The sequence below is a fragment of the Carya illinoinensis genome, chromosome 2 (genome assembly GCF_018687715.1).
Source record: "Carya illinoinensis cultivar Pawnee chromosome 2, C.illinoinensisPawnee_v1, whole genome shotgun sequence".
In the NCBI taxonomy this organism is placed as follows: domain Eukaryota; kingdom Viridiplantae; phylum Streptophyta; class Magnoliopsida; order Fagales; family Juglandaceae; genus Carya; species Carya illinoinensis.
In genome coordinates, this window is record NC_056753.1 from 3,956,453 (window position 1) to 3,964,993 (window position 8,541).

The 8,541-nt window shown below is 34.6% G+C and overlaps 2 long non-coding RNA genes across 2 annotated transcripts; one reads left to right on the top strand and one right to left on the bottom strand.

Moving 5' to 3' along the window:
* Positions 1 to 4,941, bottom strand: LOC122297642. The gene is made up of 2 exons (XR_006238848.1): positions 4,276 to 4,941; positions 1 to 337 (listed from the first exon to the last, which is right to left on the bottom strand). It is a non-coding gene; the product is annotated as an uncharacterized LOC122297642 (long non-coding RNA).
* Positions 543 to 1,960, top strand: LOC122297645. Its single transcript, XR_006238849.1, has 2 exons — positions 543 to 964; positions 1,841 to 1,960. It is a non-coding gene; the product is annotated as an uncharacterized LOC122297645 (long non-coding RNA).
* Positions 4,942 to 8,541: the final 3,600 nt, after the last annotated feature.

Below are 8,541 nucleotides of genomic sequence, written 5' to 3' on the forward strand. Positions count from 1 at the left end.
TATCACCCACAAGCCAATCTTTACTGCCACTGAAAAACCCCAACAACAACTACAGCACCTACCAGAACAAGAGCAAAAACAAATCAAAATTTTCAGACTGATTATCGTACAGCTGAACTTGATCAAAATAAAGAACCGGAGACCTCATTGCAATCATTCTCCATTATTGAAACCAAAGAGAAAGAGAAAAGCATGACAAGCCCATTTGACCCAATGCTCATAAATAACTTCCTAATTGATGAAGCTCCATTAATGGAACCCCGTGAGATTGTCGCTCTAAGTGTAGCTTCTTCATCGACTTCTTCCTCTCATCATCCTCTTCTTCAAATTCCTCCAACTTCTTGCAAGAGAGTTAGATCAGTTCCAGGATAAAAGAAAAAAATCAAACAAAACGATCAAAAAAATAGATGAAGAAAAACGAAGAACATCGAGTTTATCGAAATAATTTGGGGCTTTGAAAATCAGTGGAAAGCTTTACGAAGATGTGTTATGAAGACGGAGCTTCAAGGAAGTAAGAGAGAGAGAGAGAGAGAGAGAGAGAGAGAGAGGAGGACTTGCAGGCGACCAGGAGTGGGGGGAAGGGAGAGAGAAGAGGGGAAGAATAAATTGAAGTACTCTTCTGCATGTGGCTGTAAATCTTGGTTTGCTGCACTTTCTACGTGGCGAAGTTTTATTGATTGGTGTTAAAATGAAATTTCTACCCGACCGGTTGGGAGGTTTTCCCCTCTTCCAATGTCACCTAACTCACAGAATAACTCAATTTCTCTCTCCCCCGTCTCCTCCCTAATCCCTCCAATTTCCTTTTTCTCTCCTCCCGAATCCCTGCCCTTCCTCTCCCGTCCCTTTCTTGTTCTTCCAATTCGAAGGATCCTGAGATTCGAAGTTCTTGTTCTCCCATCCTGACTGGCTCCAAGTGCTACTCTCCAAGAAAAAAACTCCCATCCTGATCGATCCTGATTCGAAGGTGAGCCTTTCTTGTTCTCCCATGCCGATTCGAAGGCTCCATTTCTTGCCTATCTCTGGATCTTCGTGTTGATTACTCCTTTTTAGGGTTTCCGTGTTTCCATGTTGTAAGTTGGCTGGGTCTTTTTGCCAACTCCGAAGTGACCAATAAAAAATGGCAAATCTTCTAAGAAAACCAAACAATCCTGAAAGTCTAAGACCCAAACAACACAGCTTTCTCAAACTGCCATTTGTGTTTTCTTTTCTTTTCTATTTTGGCTATCTTTCCCTCTAATGCGTTTAGGATTCGAGGTGTACAAGGGATTCCAAGAAAATTCCCTCGCTTTCCAACCCCTTGCAAATTTTCGTGTGTAAGAAATCGTGTGCACTTCAAAGAAAAAGATCTACATACAAAGGCTCATGATTTCTCACATTTTCTCAGCATTTTCGCACATTTTCTCACGATTTCTCAGCAGCCAGACAAACTTTAATAGGCAACCTCAGATATTCTAACAGAGCGGACCAGAGAGAGAGACGGGGAGGAGGCCGACTGTTTTTTACACACAGAGCAAAGGAAGAGACAGGAGGAGGCCGATGGTGGGGCAAGGAGGATAGGCACATGACTTTTACGTTGGCTCAATACAAACTCTTGATCTGCTGTGAAATTTTCAGAGATCTTTAGGCTGTGAAATTTTGATCTCCTGCTTGTTGTTCCATTCTCAATGTAGCTAAAATCTGCACGTGGCATTTGATTAATGACTGGTGTAAATCAACATTAGATACCGGACCAGCTCCAAGTGCCTCTCTATTTATATATGGCTATGTAACTTTGCATGGGCCATGCATTTATGGTTTCTTCGATTGTTCTAATATGAGGTTGTTCTGAAACTTCTTTTAGGCACAAATGGAAGCATCTAGCGACTTTATTGATGGTATCATGTATAGCAGCTCGATCCATGGATAAAATCATGTTCTAAATACCATTTAAATTAAGGTGAGGTTTGGATATAATGTTAAATACCTTTAGTTTTTAAAAATTTGTGTTTGACTTTATAAGGGAGATGAAATGGTTTAACTTTTTAAGGGATTTGGTCCCACCAATTATTTCATAGTATTTGTAATGACAGAATATTATTTATAAATATATGTATATTAACTAATAATAATTAATAAATTACAATATTAAAATCACATAATTAATCGCAAATGATTTTCGGAATTTAGATTAATCAATAATTCTTGGCATTTTTCCAATTTAGGAAAAGCCGTAATTCTATAAAATCGAAATTTTTATTATAATAAATATTTTTATAATTTCAAATTAGAAATTATTAAATGTGTTTTGTTATATTGTATTTCCAATCCCATTAATATAAATAGATCAATATTAACAATTATGGGGGGGGGGGCGTGGTTCTGGAAAAAAATTGAGAGTCTTTTAAGTTACCATTACAACGACGAAAATGTATCACCTGTTTCTAGCGGAAAAATTACAATTTATATCTAAGCACGTGCATATATAGTTCTACCGTTATGATTTGAAATATTAGATGTTAAAATTCTGAACGTTAGCTTATTCCAAACCTATTTAATTCATATAACCAATAAAGTTTATAAAATACCAATATTCAAAGACCTCTGAGAAATTCGAAATATACTTGGCAAATGCTAATAAATTTCAAATAAAAGTACATCCTTATAGTGAAATAAAATTACATACATGTCAAGTTGGAAAAATAACAGTCAATCACCACCCCTATCTACCCACATTAAGTATGGCAATCTCATCCCTCACTGCTACCATAGCTTGGGGTTGATTCAATGCTCATGTTAGAATGACGTGATGATTATGCGGTGTCACTAACCGCACGACCATTTAGATCGAATGGCGTGTTTCTCCAATAATGCTCAAACAACCAGCCATTTGGAGTCGATGTTCTAATAAAATTATGTAACGTACAACATGCTTTCATGAAGAACCCTTGCTGCCCAACTAAATATGCAAGCATTAATCTTAAAATTGTAAACTGTAATTTCCAAACGCCAAAGGTGCATTCGATTATATTACGAATTGATGACAGCCGATAATTAAAATAGTTCTTATACCCCCTAAATAACCGCTAACTATGACACTCCTATGATATCTTTCTCTGGGATATGGGAGCATAACTCCCAAAGTACATGAAAATGCAAAATCCACTAGATAATAATAACCTATTAACCCATTTCAAACAAAAAATCAGTTACTTACCAACCCATTTTCAGAAATACAACAAAATACATATGAAGACAAACAATTAAATAATATTAGAGGTTTACCATTAGGCAACCGTGGAAATTGGCTTTGGGCTTGACTCAATGCATGGGGAATACGCGAGCATCATGCAGCATAATCCTTTGGGTATTCCAAAGCAATCTCTCTCGTTTCCTACTACTTTTTTTTTTTTTTAGAATTTTTTGTGTAACTAACTGATTAGCTTGCACATAATCCCTGTCATGTGAGTTCCCGCCAATCAACTTAATGTGCAGCATTTTGCCTGTTCTAGTTGCCCCCTTGAACTTAACCTTGGCTAATTAAGGTTTATCCATGTTGTTAAAGGGTGTGTTTTGCTTTGGAATACCATCAATGTTAATTCCAATCCATATTGGTAAAACACAGCCTTTACCAACATGGATGTTGTTTATCTATACATAAGACTGTTGGATGTCCAAGGTTTTTCATCTGTTTTTTTTTTTTAAGTCTTACTGTCAATTCCCATTTTTCTTTCTTTTACTGATCTTTTTGGATTCTCTCAACTCTGCTCTATCTTTGTGGTACGGCTTGATTTTTTTAGGCCAGGTTGAAAGTTTGTTCCTTGAATCTGGAAAGCTAGATTCTTTTCATCCAAGATAATTTAAATCAAATGGTGAGAATATCAGCTGATTATCAAATCAGGATCAACTTTATGAAAAAAAGCACTTAAACATTAATTGATTATCCAATACTGCAAAAAGCTTGCAAGAAAGGTTTCCAGTCATGAACTGGAACATCCCCCCGATAGCTTTAGGCGTGAAAATAATTCAGCAGTGATTAATGCATTTGCATACATCACTTTTTGAACATTTCCTCCTATCGAAGTCATAGAAATTCACCAAAAAAAAAAAAAACTCAATGAAATCCACAAATCAAGCACAGAAATTCCCAATTGCAAACCTGAAAATCGGAACAATTTATGCTCAATGTGTCACGGTACAAAATATAACACAATAGATCCACATATACCAGTAGAGAACACAGAAATATTCCAGCAAAAAACAAAAAAGAACTTCAAATAGGAGGGCAGATTACAGTACCTGATACGACCCTGTTTGAGGCCCCGTCGCGGGACTTGAATGGGACCTATGCCGTTTATGGGCAAACTTTGGGAGAGAGGGTCGACGGTTGCAGATGCGAAAACTGGTGGATTTCGTGGGTTTCCTCACGGTTAGCACGTTGAATATATAGGCGAATTGGGGGTATAACAGATAAAAGGATGTATCCGTGGTTTCAAAATTCACAGACCCCTCCGTTAGAAATTACACCACTCGATTCTCGGTCAAGCTAAACCCACGTGAATTTGCAGTTGTACCAACAGATAAGGGGCAGAAGACCATCACCTTCAACAGGTAGATTCGCACGGTAGTTTCAGAGATTCGAAAGAGAACGACTCATATCATGTAGGTGCTTTCAGACTTTGCTACTGAAATTTCATAGCTTTTGGCCTTGTAGAAGGGATCCATGCCCCACGCCGCAGAGCATCCATGTGCGACGGCACTGTTGGCCCAGATGGTCAGGCTTTGCAACACGGGAAGGCTTCCATCATGGTGCAGTCTTTGCTGCCGAAAGTGAGGCTAGACGAAAATGGTGGGGTTAGGGCAAGAATCGACGTGCTGAATGAGAGAGTGCCAGTGCAAGATGTGTCTGTATGTTCATTCAATGAACAGTGTTATTGATGAGAGAGGGATGTGATGTGAGATAAGGTGCTGCTAGCCTGTTAGAGCAGTACTAATCGTCTCAATAAATTTTAATTAAAATTTAATTCAAAAATTTATTTTTATAAATTTTAACTAGTTAATTTTTACTATATCAAATAATAGAATTAACAAATCTTTTACTATTTTATTAAAATATTAATTTTTAACTTTTACATTAGAAATAGGCAAAATCAAATGATGTCTTATAAGGAAAATATCAATAAACAAATTGCAAACAAAATCGTACCAAATCAAGAAAAAAAAAATCACAGCCTACAAAATGAAAAAAAATCGCAACCCACTAAAAAAAAAAATCGTACCGATATCTTACCTAGCAACTAAACAAAGAAGTGGTAAAAGAAAATAAAGTCGCATCATCCAAGTATAGAAGAATCAAATAGGGAAGAATCAAACCGAATCTTGGTGTTGGCGTTCGAGAAGATCATTTTTTAGTCTAAAAATAATATTTAGCTAGCCACTTCAGCTTAACAAATTTGGTCAGCTATATGATTTGAAGTTAAAAATATTGTTCATTTATTGAGCCCACTACTACATTTTATTTAACATTTTAGTTCTTCTTTGACTAAAATTTAACTTTAGCTAGCCCACTACTAGTGCTCTTAGAGTATTGGCAATGTCAAATCTATAATTTAGTTAGAATGTTAACTTTTAGTTTTAAAACAAACTTATAGATAGATTAGTCTACATTGAACGAGTTATCTTAAAATAGAAATAATAATAAAATATTATATATTTTAATAATATTTAATTTTTTTTATATTTTACAAATACAATTCATATATTAGTTAATAACTTTATTAAATAAATTATTATTTAACTATTTAACTACAAATTATTATAAATATACTATTTTTTTCCCTTAAGTTAATTATTCAATAAATATATTTCGCTAACTATTCATCCAACAATTACATATATAAACATACCAACGTTTATTCTACCCAATTTTTATATTTAGAATTGTGGTTGAAACCAATAAACATGCCAACAACTTTCTATAACAACCAATCACCATCTACAATTCTTGAATGAATTAATTTTTGCCAACTCTTCTTTTTTTACCAATTTTTTTATTTGTAACTAATAGTTGAGGATAAAACTCTATAAATAGACTCATCCTCTACTCATCAAAAGCCAAACTTCCTTCCTCCAATCCTCTATTTTTCTTCCCTCAATTTGCTATCGATCTCTTTTCAAATTTTGATGATGATTATTCTGATCATAAATTAGATATAATGCAAGCAATTGTAATGATATCCGAGGGAACATCTTCTACACCCCGTCGTACTCCTTAACGTTGTAGGTTCATCAGACGCGATTCATTCGAAGGTCATCAACGCCTTTGGAATGATTATTTTGTTGAAACACCAATATATCCACCTCATCTTTTTAGGAGAAGGTTTCGAATGAGTTGTGATCTTTTTTTACGCATACATGCTGCAGTAGTCTCCCATGATGATCATTTTGTCCAAAAGAGAGATGCTAGTTGGAGGCTTGGATTGTCTTTCTTTCAAAAGATGACTGCAGCGATTAGGATGCTAGCATATAGAGTCACCGCAGATCTAATGGACGAGTATATCAAAATCGGAGAAAGTACAGCACAGCAACGCATGAAGAAATTTGTTAAGGCAATTGTCTCAATTTTTGGCAATGAGTATTTGATATCTCCAAACAGCAGTGATATAGTGAGGTTACTAGATGCCGGACGAAGACGTGGATTCCCAAGTATGTTGGGTAGCACTGATTGTATGCATTAAAAATGGAAGAATTGCCCTACTGCATGAAAATGTATGTATTCTGGTCATGTGAATGAACCAACTATTATTTTAGAGGCTGTTGCATGAACCTGAATATACTAAAAGCTCCCACAACATAACCCTTCAAAATTCACAAACCAGATGAAGAATTGAATTTTGTAGATGGTTTGTGATGAATGTTATTCAAGCTCATAATATCATGACTTGACTTAGTTTTGTAGTTAATGATTAATACTAATTGTATTAATTCCCTTCTTCTAGTTTGTATTTTAAGTTAGAGAGAGTCAATTTTTGCCCCTATTTTTAATGTCCTCTCTGTCTCTCTGCTGTGCACATTCACTTTCTCTTTTAACATGAGACATCTTCATGTTGTAGTGATGCTGAGTATTGGATAGTTTATACAACTTGTCACTAATCCAAACTAGTTTATAGTAGCTGAATACTGGACACAACCAATCAATACTTGACTGATTATAAGAAAAAAAAAATAACACAGAAAAGAGATGAAGAAATGAAAATAGAAGTAATAGAACTCCCAGCCTTTTAAGTTATACAGTCCCAATTTAACACAGTCCCAACCTGTTATGCTTATATCCATACATTTCTAAAAGGAAAAAAATGGCTTTACAACAATGTCAAACAATAACCTATACTACCATAGCATTAGTAGGAGAAGTTGCTGATATATATCTTTCATATTCATTATGCCTATAGGGCCGGATTGGGATTTATGGTTCAAAAATTACTTTGTACATGAGAAAAAATGTGCTTCTAAATTGTAACAGAATATCACACCAGCAAGCATTATCATGTGAAGAAGACAACGATAATGCTCATGATTTAGTATCATTTTTAAGTATTAACCAAGACCCATATTTGTCCATTAGATTCTTAGCAAAACAGTATGTAGGAGGTATTTAAAATGAAAACTGGAATATCAAGGGATGGCACCTCAAAACTAGCAAGTCAAATGAAGGTGTAAGGATATTAAAATGGAACTTCAATTTAAATGATTTCTACCAAATCATGACACTCACCAAATGGAACTCCAATTAAAAGTTAGACCCTTTGCCTTTAAGCTCCTATTAATTGGAATGTTCTAGCCCCCATATAATAATAAAAGTACCACCATAAAATAGATAAAATGGAAATAGTCCAGATATCTCAGCTAAAGTTTTACTAAAATAAAATAAATCCATAAAACTTACATTTATAAAGTTTAAAGTAACTCAACTATTTTACTTGTTTTCTTTGCTTGTTTAAAGTCCAGAACTATTTTAAAGTCCAGAACTCTAATTTTTGCTTGTTTTCTGACTACTTATTACAAAACTTGTTTTTTGATAAGTCTATATAAAACAAAACTTGATCAAATCCAAACTAGTCAAACCAGTTTGTCCTAACTCCTAGTTAAACCCATACCCATGACTATTCAAGGAAAGTAATTCAAAACCTCAAAAAACATTTTCTTGGCAAGGTTTTATAATATATATATATATATGTATAATATATAATATATAATATATATAAGTCAGAACCCCAAACAACATTGAAAAGCAATGTCAAACAAACCATCAGGGTGCTCGAATAGCTCTCTGATTACATGCCATCATTAATGGTGGGAAGTTCCAACACAAATAGTATGGATCCTATTCTTCTTTTTCTTGATAAAACCTTCTAACATATTTATAAAATTTAGAAGAGATCAAGATTTTGAAGCAAAGTTAACAAGGTTTCCAGTGGTTCACTGATTAACTCAATAAATACAAAAGATATCAAGATTTGTACTAAACTTTCTTTTCCCATCTGAGGACCTTTTACGAGGCTTATA